Consider the following 13,068-nt stretch of genomic DNA (forward strand, 5'->3'; position numbering starts at 1 on the left):
GCAAGGGGTCCCATGGAGGCAGTCAGGGAACAGGGGACAGTTGGATGGGGCAGAAGTTCTGCAGGGGAGGGGCCGGTCAGGAGACAGGGAACAGGGGGGTTGGGATAGGGGTGTGGGAGTCCTGGGGGCCTGTCAGGGGTTGGATAGAGGGTGGGATTCCAGGGGGAGGTTGGATGGGTCGGGTTCTGAGGGGGCGGGAAGTGGTAGACAGGGGGCGAGGGCCAGGCTGTTTGGGGAGGCACAACCTTCCCTACCTGGCCCTCCATACAGTTTCGCAATACTGATGTGGCCCTTGGGCCAAAAAGTTTGCCCACCCTGTGTTATAGACAGGGAGTTGAACTGCTTTTCTTGGGGCATGGCTACACTTGCAAATGTAGAGCGCTTTGAATTAAACTGGCCTTTGGAGAGCACAATAGGGAAAGCGCTGCAGTCCGTCCACACTGACAGCTGCAAGCGCACTGGTGTGGCATGTTTGCGGCACTTGCAGCAGCACTGGGAGCAGTGCATTATGGGCAGCTATCCCACAGAGCACCTCTTCCCATTCTGGCGCTGTGGCTTGTGGGAAGAGGGCAGGGGGTGCGGGGCATTCTGGGTCCTGTCCCAACGCCCTGTGATGCATCAGTTCACATCCCAACAATCCCTGTGCATCCGTCCACATTTGGCACCATCTTTCAACGTTTTTTGTACTGCGCACTCTGTCTTCCTTTTCGGACTGTGGGAATGGAGCCCAAACTGCTGAGGAATGTGCTGACGAGTCTCGTCAGCACGTCACATTTGGCAGTTGAGTTATTCCTTATCATCCAAAGTGACAGTGAGGGCTCCAGCGATATCGACTTGAGTAATGCATATGACACGAGTTTGCTTGTGGCATTCACGGACATGCTGCTTTTGGGCTCGGGAAACAAGCACTGAGTGGTGGGATCACATCATCATGCAAGTCTGGGATGACGAACAGTGGCTGCAGAACTTTCGGATGAGAAAAGCCACTTTCATGAGACTGTATGAGGAGCTTGCCCCCACCCTGCGGCGCAAGGACAAGAGATTGAGAGTTGGTCTGACAGTGGAGAAGTGGGTGGCTATTGCAATCTGGAAGCTGGCAACTCCAGACAGCTACCGATCGGTTGCTAACCAGTTTGGAGTGGGAAAGTCGACAGTTGGAATCATGTTGATGCAAGTTTGCAGGGTCATTAATCACATCCTGCTCAGAAGAACCGTGTCTCTGGGTAACATGCATGACATTGTGGATGACTTTGCACAAATGGGTTTCCCTAACTGCAGAGGGGAGATAGATGGCACACATATTCCAATTCTGGCACCAGCCCACCTAGCCTCCGAGTACATTAATCGGAAGGGGTATTTCTCTATGGTTCTCCAGGCGCTTGTGGATCACTGTGGGCGTTTCATTGACATTAACACAGGCTGGCCTGGAAAGTTGCATGACGCATGCATCTTTTGGAACACTGGACTGTTCAGGAAGCTGCAAGCCAGAACTTTTTTCCCAGACCAGAAGATCACCGTAGGGGAAGTCGAAATGCCAATTGTGATCCTTGGAGACCCTGCTTACCCTTTAATGCCGTGGCTCATGAAACCCTCCACAGGGAGCCTTGACAGCAGCAAGGAGCGGTGTTGGATCATATTAAAGAAGTTCTGTATTAAAATCACACATGAGTTTGACTCCCCATAGTTTAAATTCCAGGGTATTACTAATTAAAAGGTCTCTTGGTTTTTGGTCTCTTGGTTTTACTGTTTCTCCCCTCTCTGTATGAAACTTGCAAGCTGCTAATTGTGTTAGTACATCCTAAGACAGAGTCTGTTCTCAAAGCAATACGTTGTAACAACTACTCACACAGAGAGAGACTCAAAGCGATACTTTGTAACAACAGAAACAACACACAGAGACTCCCCCACCCTCTTGTTGTATTTATCTCGCTTTGTTAACAATTGTGATTAAAATAAAGATAGAGGATGTATGTGGATGGATGCTTGGTGTGGATAATAAATGAATAATCAGGGAGGTGCCAGCCTAGGAGTTCAGTATAGATCGGTTGAAGAATGCGCAGAATGAAGACAACCAGATGACCCCCAGAGGGCAGACTGGAATCTACCCAACAGCCTCAAGAAGGGAGAGCCGAAGATAACATCTGGTAGCACAGAGCCGTCAGGAATGTGCCATCTGCTGATTGATTCAGCAACAGCATGATGAAGCAATTCCCAAAGACTGGCATAGGAAGAAATACCTATAAAAATGGAGTCTAGAAACTGAGAACTTTGGGGTCTGTTTCTGCAAACCAACTTCCAGGAGCACCAGATGTGCATCTGACAAGGCCCTGCTCCCTCCTCGTGTCCAGGCCACCTGGCTAGTGGCTTGGCATGAGCAACTCTAAGGCTGGTAACTATGATAACAACCTTGCAGAACCTCTGTGTGCGTGTGTGTGTGTGTGAATGAATGTGTGAATAAATATGAAATTAAATGGAATGTTATAGCTATAACTAACTGCTTACTATGATTCTTTCTGTATTCACAATAAATGTGGCATTTTTCTTATTCCCTTTAATAAGATCCTGCTGGTTTTTATTTTATTGGTATAACAGCAGTTCAACAACAGGCTGAGCCAGTGCAGAATGTCTGCGGAGTGTGCTTTTGGCCAATTAAAGCATCGTTGGCACTTTCTGTATGGGAAGCTGAACCTGGCCGATGACAGCATCCCTGTGGTTATATCCGCATGCTGTACCCTCCATAACATTTGTGAAGGGAAGGGTGAACAATTCACTCAGGCATGGAACTCGGAGGTTCAAGACCTGGAGGCTGAATTTGAACAGCCAGAGAGCATGACTAGTAGAGGGGCCCAGTGTGGAGCTGCAAGGATTAGGGATGCCTTGAGGGAGCAATTTGAGGCTGAAAACCACCAGTAATGTCTGGTGCCCTGCACGGGAGTGAAGTGCAGTGGTTCAAATGTTAGTAGGAATCTGTATTTGCTACAATGACTTGCAGTGCCTGTTTCTTTCCTGGGATAAGGTATCTTTTACTTTATGCAATAATAAAGAATGTTTTCAAAGCCAAAAAAATCTATTTATTGAAAAGAAAATTAATTTATTAAAAAGAAACACAACTGCTTGGGAAACAGAAAGGGCAAGGGGGTAGGGTGAGGAACGGTACAATCACTGATTTGCGTATGTCCTGTTCTCATACTCAGACTTCCTGTCTGGAATGCTGTGCAATGAGTGCTTCACTTCAGGATGGCTATACTGCATGGAGATGGGGATAGAGTCCGCTTGGTGCTCCATATGCTTATCAGCTGATCCGTGCTTTGCTGCCGGAGCACAGTGCTTTTGTGCCAGCGCTCCTCAGTCTGCTGGCGGATCCTCCTTTCACTGTCCTGCCATTCCTGCACTTTCTGATTTTCATTACTTGAATGCTGCATTACTTCATGCAAAATGTCTTCCTTGCTTCTACGTGGCCTCTTTCTGTATCTTTGGAGTCTTTTGGCTGGTGATAACATGGACAACTGAGATCTCAAGGTTGCATCTGTAAAGGCAAAATGCAACACTTAACAGAGGCAGCATTGTTCACACCAGACAGAACAATGATTCCCCTGTACTTAAGGGCAAGCACAGTCTACACAATAGCATAATTTGCCCGTCCCAAAGCGAGCACACATAACCCACGGGAGCCCCAAAATGGTGAGTAAGCACAAGCGTGACTGATTGCTTCATGGCTGTACTGTCCTCTGGGTTTCTGTGTCTTGGGGAGAGCCAACAGTGGCAGGGGGCCCCTATACGGAACACTGTCCCCACATTTTCCACAGCAGTTCGTCCTGGAAGATATCTCGCTGCTGAGGGTGACCTGGGAAGCAAGGGAGGGTCTTCTACTATAATACAGCTTCCACCTGGGCCCATATGCTGCTTGCCTGTGTGCAGCAATGGTCCCCCCCACCCATCACGGCACAGTGGTGTGGACATGTTACCCAACTGGGACAAGGACCACAGTAGCTCTCCCAAGAAACCTGCGCAAGCGCATTGCTAAACTTCTGGATGAGACCTTTGAAGAAATCACTGAGGCTGATTACTGCGATGTGAGAGAGCACATCAACACCCTATTCCACATCTACGCATGCATGCAGCCCTAACCCTTCTCTCCCCAAGAGCTCGCACCGAATAACTTCCTTCCCAAAATAAAAGCCGCTTACTGGGAACCTCCTCTGGTGTTTGTCCTTCCCCAAGCACTGGCTGCTGCAACTGGCTACCTTCCTTCTGGCTTAAGAACAGCTCCTGGCTGCATGCATCTAGGGATGCCGGGGTGTCTTCCTCTGCCTCAGCACCCTCGCTCCTGCTTTGCTCCTCCTTCTTCTCCTTCTGCCTTGTTGCACTGGGCTCTGAAGTGTCTATGGTGGTATTCGGAGTGGAGGTGAGGTCACCCCCAAGTATCGCATCCAGCTCTTTGTAGAAACGGCAGGTCGCAGAGGCAGCACCAGAGCAGTGGTTTGCCTCGTGGGCTTTGTGGTAGACATTTTGCAGCTTCTTCACTTTAAACCTGCACTGCAGAGCGTCCCAGTCATGGCCCCTTTCCATCACGTCTCTTGATATCTGCCCAAAGGTATCATAATTCCTATGGCTGGAGTGCAGCTGGGACCTGACAGCTTCCTCCCCCCAAACACTGATGAGGTCCAGCACCTCACCATTGGTCCATACTGGGGATTGCCTGGCGTGTGGAGGCATGATCACCTGGAAAGATTCGCTGAGAGCACTCCATGCCTGGCTGAGCAAACAGGAAGGGGATTTTCAAAATTCCCAGAGAATTTAAAGGGCAGGTCTGAAGGTTGGTCACCTGAGGGCAGGGCAGTAGAGTTCAAAATGTGATGACCAGAGTGGCTAGAACAGGCATTGTGGGACACTTCTGGAGGCCAATCAGAGTGCACTAACAGACCAGGGCGTCCACACTGGTGCTGCGGCGCTCCAGTGGGGGCGCATCAAGCATTATTCCACTCTCCAAGGTGGAGTAGCAGGAGTGCTCTAGCCGCGGAGTCCGGGCGCTCTACGTGCCTTGCCAGTGTGGACGGGTAGTGAGCTAGGGTGCCCGGAGCTCCTTTAATGCCTTCTAACTCACAAGTGTAGCCAAGCCCTTTGGTTCAAGACCTAAAAATTCGGAGAAAAGAAGCTGAATAGCTGTTCTTTATGAAGGAAGGAAGTCAACATATACATTCAGGACTGAGTATTGGGCTAGAGGAGGGCAGAGAAAGGAACTAAGGATATGTCTACACTGGCAAGTTTCTGCACCACAAGTTATACCACTTTTATTAAAATGCTGGAATTAAAGTGCTGTTGCCTGTCCACACTGTGCTCCTTGTGACACTGAAGCGCATCCACATTAGCAGCTCTTGCAATGGCAAAGACAGCAGCACACTGTGGTAGCTATCCCACTGTGCAACTGGCCACAGGGTGCTTTGGGAAGGGTTTGCAATGCCTCATGGGGCAGGCACAGCATCACATGATTCAGTTTTCTCAGTCCCATCTTCCATGGGCATCCTAATACATTGCCAGCTGCTTTTCAGCTGAAGTGGGGGTGGGCGAAAAGAGAGAGAGAGAGAGAGAGTGTGTGTGTATGAGAGAGAGCATGCTGTCTTGTAAGTTCAGACAATGGCAGGAAGCAACCAGTCCTGAGGTGGGGGAGGGGGAAACCCTGACATCAGCCCCTGCCTCCCTCCCCGGGCTCTCTGCACAGCAATCTCTCTCTCACACACAGACACCTGCCTCTGTGTTCAACAGCACGAGCATTCCACATTAATGGTTTGCTTTGTGTCCCGGAGCAGATCAGCACAGCACACAATGGCTGTCAGAAATGGTGCTTTGAAAGTGGAGGGGCGTATGTCTCCAGGGCAGCCAAGTTCAAAACAACGAGCAGAGCGGTCACTCGAGGCATTATGGGACAGCTCCGGAGGCCAATTACAGCACAGAAAGCAATCAAGTGTCTACACTGGCAATAGAGCACTGGAGCCATTGCGCAAACAGCCTGACGACTCTCCTCGAGGTGGTTTTTTTTTTTTGCAGCGCTCCAATTGAGGAGTTTCTGCTCACGAAGTGGCTTGGCAGTATGTACCCGTCTGCAGTTTGAGTGCAAAAAGTGGCTTTACTGCTCAGAAACTTGCCAGTGTAGACCAGCCCTAAGGTTCACATCTGAAGTAGCAAGATAAAAATAAACATTGACTTGACTTTTGTTCAGCTCTGGTGATGTTTGAAAGGGAGGTCCAATATGGAGGTGGTCCACAATGAAGGTTGAAAAACAGGACAGGCTCTTTTACACTCAGCTCAGTGCAGCATGTGTTTTTTGGGAAGACTTAGTCTTCAGGATTTCTGCAGCCCCAGTCACACAGACTTCACTTGTAAACAACGCTGGTTGGAAAATGCTGCTGAGAACCACATCATGTTACAGACATCAAACAAATTAGCAGAATAGGAAAGGGTCTATCTAAAATGGCAAGAAAAAATGTCATCTACATAACAACCCTCCCTTTGCTTGAATAAAATACAAGTGAGGCAGAACTACCTCACCCTTTCTGTGTAGTTGTATTCTTTGGAACTTGTTCAACTGCAAAGTGTGCCAGTTTATACAGCGCAGCTTCTGCTGCCAGATCCTGTTGCCATCAGCTGTTATTGTAATTCACAATCATAATTGGGAACTGAGCTATTTTGAATGAATCACTTGACAAATTTAGCATGAAAATCAGTTTATAAGCAGAAAAATGGGCTAACTGTTGGGTAGTTTATGAACAAGTTTCAGCCTAGGAATTGTATATGAACTGTGGTTTGTAGATTCATCATTGTGTGCTAGGACTGCTTGACCACATAGTATTGTTTCTGTTCCCTGATTGGAGGAGACTGTGTGTACCAAAGAGGGAGAACCTGTGATCAAGTCACTGAACCTTTGATTTTCTCTGGAGAGGACAGAAGCAGTTTACATGATTGGCAGAATTATGGCATTTGGAATCTTTTTCTTTCCTGGCCACGTGAATCACACTTTGTCTGAAACATCACTGCTAGAAAAGCCAGGCAATTCTACAATCAGATACAATGCAATCTGATTTTAAAGTTAAGTTTGTCATTACATTCACACCATAACTGTGAGTTGCACATGTACATGCAATCCTAGCAATCAAGAGTGAGGTTAAAGCATTGACTGGCTATTTAATGTGTGTGTGTGTGCTGGCTGTGACAATGATTGGTTATACTGTCCTAACTCCAAGAGAACAGTTACATGTTTTTGTCCATCGTAAAGTGAGTAATCATATAGGTAAAATGAATAAGACCATATGAAATAGCAAGCTGAATATAAACTTTGATCTTATTTTCACCCAGTTCAGTTAATGCTTGAAAGGAGGATCCATTGCACAGGTTTTCTATTTCTTTGAGATGAGGTGGAAGATTAGCTTGCAGTAAAGCCAGATCAATTAATGATGGTGATTGTGAAATCCTTCAGTGCACCCTGACTACATATCTACACACTGCAACTAGACTGGAAGCTGGCCCATGCAAGCTGACTCAGGCTCAGGAAAAAGGGCTGTTTAATTGTAGTGTAGATGTTTGTGCTTGGGCTGCAGCCTGAGCTCTGGGATCCTCTCACCGCACAGGATCCTAGAGTCTGCGTCACAGTGTGTTTTCAGTATTCAAAGAGCAGAATACTACACAGAGGAGCACATACATCCTGCTGCTACAGCATGGAGGAGCAGGCCCAGGGCTGACCCTCTGAACAATCTCATCGACTTCTTCCTGAAATCTCTAGAGAGCGCTAGTCAATTTCCCACAGGTGACAAGTTAGGGGAACAAGCCTCCGATTCACTCCCCTGAAAACACCAACAGAGTTAGTGAAAATCCAGTCAGCCTTAAAATAAACAAACAAAAGTGTGTGTGGGGAAACAGATGCTGAACTAGGTTAGCAGCCCATGGTACCTCACTCACATACAATATGTCACCTGCTTATTCAAATATGCTCAAACACTCAACTGACATTTTCTTATTGTCTGATATACACAAATTCAAAGTTGTGGTTCCTACAAAGTAATTACTTTGAAACAATGTGTATGCAAACAAAAACAAAACAAAAAAAATAGAAGGCAGCAAAATACTATATAGTCTACACTTGTCTACACTTACTGGGGGATTGATGTTCGATACATTGGCGGTCAATTTAGCGGGTCCAGTGAAGTCCCGCTAAATCGACCGCAGATCACTCTCTCGTCGACTCCTGCACTCCACCAGATCGAGTAGGGGGAGTCGACAGGAGAGCATCTCCCACTGACATCGCGTAGTGTGGATCCAGAGGTAAGTAGGTCTAAGTTACATCCATTTGAATTATGCTATTCACAGAACTCATATTGCGTAGCTTAGATCGAATTTCCCCTGTAGTGTAGACAAGGCCTAAGAGAGTTACAGATGCTCTGGAAACATAAAATTGGCATTCCAAACTTCCTTCTTAACTTAGTTTTTGTATTTAATTGTAGAAAGCTGTTGTAATTCAGTTTGTAAATTTCCAAGCTTTAAATAGTGCTAGGTAGGCACTCTCCCCCTTCAATTCAGAGCAAATCTAAGAATGCAATGGTCATCTGTCTTGGATTAAAACAAGCGACCCTAGTATTTAATAGAATATCACTTTGAGTAACAAAGAAAAAACGGTTACCTACCTTTTGCAACTGTTGCTCTTCGAGATGTGTTACTCATGTCCATTCTATTCCAGGTATGTGCGCATCCACGTGCGCAGTTGGAGACTTTTGCCTTATTGGTATCAGTAGGGTCAGCTATGGTACCGTGTTGAGTGCCGCACTTATGCGCCTGTATATTAGGCGTCGCCGACGTTACACCCTCACAGTTCCTTCCTGTTGGCACCTCTGACAGATGGGTAGGAGGGCAGGTAATGGAATGGACATGAGCAACACATCTCACAGAACAGTTACAAAAGACAGGTAACTGTTGTTCTTCAAGTGCTTGCTCATGTTGATTCCATTCTAGGTGACTCACAAGCAGTATCCTCGGAGGTGGGCTGGGATTTCACCGTTTGGCGGCTTGCAGTACTGCTCTACCGAAGCTAGCATCGTCCAGGGCCTGCTGGATAAGTGCATAGTGGGACGTTAACGTATGGACAGATGACTAGGTGGCCGCCCTACTGATGTCCTGGATAGGCATTTGGGCCAGAAAGGCTGCCAAAGAGGCCTGCACCCTGGTCGAGTGGGCAGTTACAATCGCCGGGGGTTGCACCTTTGCGTGATCATAGCAATAGAGAATGCTGGTGGTGATCCAAGAAGAAATTCTTTGAGCAGACACTGGGCGACCTTTCATTCTGTCGGCCACGTTGTTTTGCAGAATGGCTTTGTCCTTTCAATGCAGAAGGCTAGTGCCCACCTGATGTCTAGGGAATTCAGCCTATGCTACACCTCTGACATACGCGGCTTTGAAAAAAAGACAGGTAAGAAAATATCCTGGCTTGTATGAAACTGAGAGGCCACCTTGGGCAGGAAGGCTGGGTGTTGCCTCATCTGGACTGTGTCTTTGTAAAAGACCATACAATAGATACGCTGGAGGGGAGGGATAGGATAGGATACAGAAGGACCTAGACAAATTGGAGGATTGGGCCAAAAGAAATCTGATGAGGTTCAATAAGGATAAGTGCAGGGTCCTGCACTTAGGACGGAAGAACCCAATGCACAGCTACAGACTAGGGACCGAATGGCTAGGCAGCAGTTCTGCGGAAAAGGACCTAGGGGTGACAGTGGACGAGAAGCTGGATATGAGTCAGCAGTGTGCCCTTGTTGCCAAGAAGGCCAATGGCATTTTGGGATGTATAAGTAGGGGCATAGCGAGCAGATCGAGGGACGTGATCGTTCCCCTCTATTCGACATTGGTGAGGCCTCATCTGGAGTACTGTGTCCAGTTTTGGGCCCCACACTACAAGAAGGATGTGGATAAATTGGAGAGAGTCCAGCGAAGGGCAACAAAAATGATTAGGGGTCTGGAACACATGACTTATGAGGAGAGGCTGAGGGAGCTGGGATTGTTTAGCCTGCAGAAGAGAAGAATGAGGGGGGATTTGATAGCTGCTTTCAACTACCTGAAAGGGGGTTCCAAAGAGGATGGCTCTAGACTGTTCTCAATGGTAGCAGATGACAGAACGAGGAGTAATGGTCTCAAGTTGCAGTGGGGGAGGTTTAGATTGGATATTAGGAAAAACTTTTTCACTAAGAGGGTGGTGAAACACTGGAATGCGTTACCTAGGGAGGTGGTAGAATCTCCTTCCTTAGAGGTTTTTAAGGTCAGGCTTGACAAAGCCTTGGCTGGGATGATTTAACTGGGAATTGGTCCTGCTTCGAGCAGGGGGGTGGACTAGATGACCTTCTGGGGTCCCTTCCAACCCTGATATTCTATGATTCTATGATATAGGGCAGTTCTGAGGTGAGTGCCCTAATCTCGGAGACCCAGTGGGTAGATGTTATTGCGACCAGGAACATGATCTTCCAGGACAGGTGATGGAGAGATCAGGAAGCAAGAGACTTGAAGTGGGGACTCAGGAGCCACAACAGCACCAGATTCAGGTCCCACGGAGGAACAGGGTCCTTGATGTGCGGGTAAAGGTGCTCGAGGCCCTTGAGGAAACTGACCCTCATGTCCTGGGCCAAAACTGACCTACCCTCGAGGGGGGAATGGAAGGCCGAGATAACTGCCAAATGGACCTTGATAGATGAAGGGACAGGCCTTGGAGCTTGAGATGCAGAAGGTAGTCCAGGATTAACTGCAGCGACGCTTGCTTGGGCTGAATGCCTTTATGCGACATTCAGCAGGCGAACCGCTTCCATTTGGCAAGGTAGGTTGCTTTGGTGGAGGGCTTTCTACTGCCCAACAGGACATGTTGGACACTGCCGCTCCAAAACATTCAACCATGCGGCAGCCAAACCGTCAGTTGCAGTGTCTCCAGGTCTCCAGACTGCCATGGTTTTTTGACAGTAGGTCCGGTTGGAGCAGCAGTCGTAATGGAGCGGCCACCGAGACGTCCAGCAGTGTGCTTAACCAGTGCTGGCACGGCCAAGCCAGTGCTATGAAGATCACCTTCACCCTGTCCTGCTTGATCTTCATGAGAACTCTGAATTAACGGAAGTGGGGCGGGGGAGAGGGGGTAGGCGTAAAACAGAGCTCCCGACCATGGCAGCAGAAAAGCATCTGACAGGGAGCTCCTGTTGATTCCTCAAATTGAGCAGAAAACATGGCATTTCCTGTTCTGTTTGGACACAAACAGGTCCACCTGGGGAGTTCCCCATTTACGGAAGATGAAGCTGATCCCTCCCAGATGGAGGGGCCACTCGTGGCGAGATGAGAAGGTCCTGCTGAGGCGATCTGCCAAAGTGTTCTTGGCCCCAGGGAGGTGAGTGGTCACAAGATGAAGGTCGTGCTGCAGTTCCCAGAACCTGAGGGCTTCCTGGCAAAGGAAAGACAATCTGGCGCTGTCTTGCTTGTTGATATAAAACATAGCTGCTGTGTTGTCCATTAGTAATTGGACCGCTTTGTTTACATGTGAGGTAGGAAGGCTTGACTGGTCAGGCGAAAAAGTCTGAGCTCTCTGACGTTGATATGGAGGGATCGATCATGACTGGATCAATAACCTTGTGTGCTGAGATTGCCCGGGTAGACTCCCCCACCCCAGATGCAATGCATTGGAGACGAGTGTCACCGACGGGGAAGTAGTCGCAAAGGGGACTCCTGCCAACACTAATGTAGGATCCTGCCACCAGCTGAGTGACAACAGTATGCAGTTCGGAATCCAGATCACCCAGTCCAGGCTGTGTCTGTTGGGGACGTAGACCGACGCCAGCAACACCTGCAAGGGCCTGAGGCGGAGCAGCATATGCTGGACCACACAAGTGCAGGCCATCATGTGTCCCAACAAGTACCCAGGGGAGGGGTGTATATCCTGCGGTCCCAGCCCTGGAGCTGCCACGGCAGGGAGAGGTGCCTCTCCCCCAGCCCAGTTGCTGCGGGGGGAGGGGGAGAAAGAGCTGCAGGGAGTCCTCTCTGCTGACTGTAGCCCCAGAGCACGCTCCTGCACCCCAAACCCCTCATCCCTGGCCCAACCCCAGAGCCCTCACCCCCAGCCAGCATCCTCACATTCCTGCACCCCAACTCTCTGCCCCAGCCCGAGTGGGAGAGCTCCGATGCAGGATGAAGCACAGCCTCCATGAGGAGGACCCTCAAATGGATATCCTGCTCCTTTTGGGTTCTAGGTCGAACGTTTTTACAGATTTGACACTTGTTCTTCCTATGGGACTCCCCCAAACACTTCAAGCAGCAGTCGTAGAGGTCACTGATAGGCATCAGCCTGCTGCTTGACGAACATGGTTTGAAGCTCGGACAGCAAGGCATGCTTCGCTCTAGGACGAAGTCCCAGCCAAGACTCTAACTACCAACTAACTTAACACTTAACTGAATGGCTAACTAAGTACCTACAAACTGTGCACAGAGAAGATAACAAAGATTGTAAAGAACTGCTAATGCTCTTGCGATCTGCAAGACAAGGTGCTCCAACCAATCGTCACCGGCAGTAACAAGGAACTGAGAGGGCGGGCAGCGCCTAATATACCGACTCATGAGGGTGGCACTCCAAGGGGTGCCACAGCTGACCCTACTGATACCACCAAGACAAAAGTCTCTGACAACTGTGCACGTGGGTACCCACACACCTAGAATGGAATTGACATGAGCAAGAACTCGAAGAAGAAAAGCAGTTAGGGATGCAATTATAGATTCTTTCTCAGTTTGGAAGAGGAATCACTACGATGTGTTGTGCTTCTTTTATGATTAACTTATCTAGGTGTGGTTTAATGAACTAGAATATAGCATAAAACTGGGACTTCTTCAAAGCTTTTATATCATACTGTAGTCCCGCTTTTGTTTGATCCCTTTGGCACAGTGGACACCAGTTGATACCACTTTATTCTCAGAATCCATCTATTGGGCCTGATTGTTTTCTCACACGAGTTTTATAGAGGTGTAACTCAATTGTACAGACAAGGACTAACTCAGTTGCATTCAAGTGTG

The 13,068-nt window shown here is 48.4% G+C and overlaps 1 protein-coding gene across 1 annotated transcript in view; it reads right to left on the reverse strand.

Annotated features, from left to right (window-relative positions):
• Positions 1–3,446: 3,446 nt before the first annotated feature.
• RNPC3 (RNA binding region (RNP1, RRM) containing 3) overlaps positions 3,447–13,068 on the reverse strand; it is a 38,143-nt gene continuing 28,521 nt past the window's right edge. Inside the window, exon 15 of the mRNA XM_073356869.1 lies at positions 3,447–3,526. The gene's annotated coding sequence lies outside the window, so the exon portion shown is untranslated. The remainder of the gene's footprint in view (positions 3,527–13,068) is intronic.

The sequence above is a fragment of the Lepidochelys kempii genome, chromosome 8 (genome assembly GCF_965140285.1).
Source record: "Lepidochelys kempii isolate rLepKem1 chromosome 8, rLepKem1.hap1, whole genome shotgun sequence".
Lineage (NCBI taxonomy): Eukaryota > Metazoa > Chordata > Testudines > Cheloniidae > Lepidochelys > Lepidochelys kempii.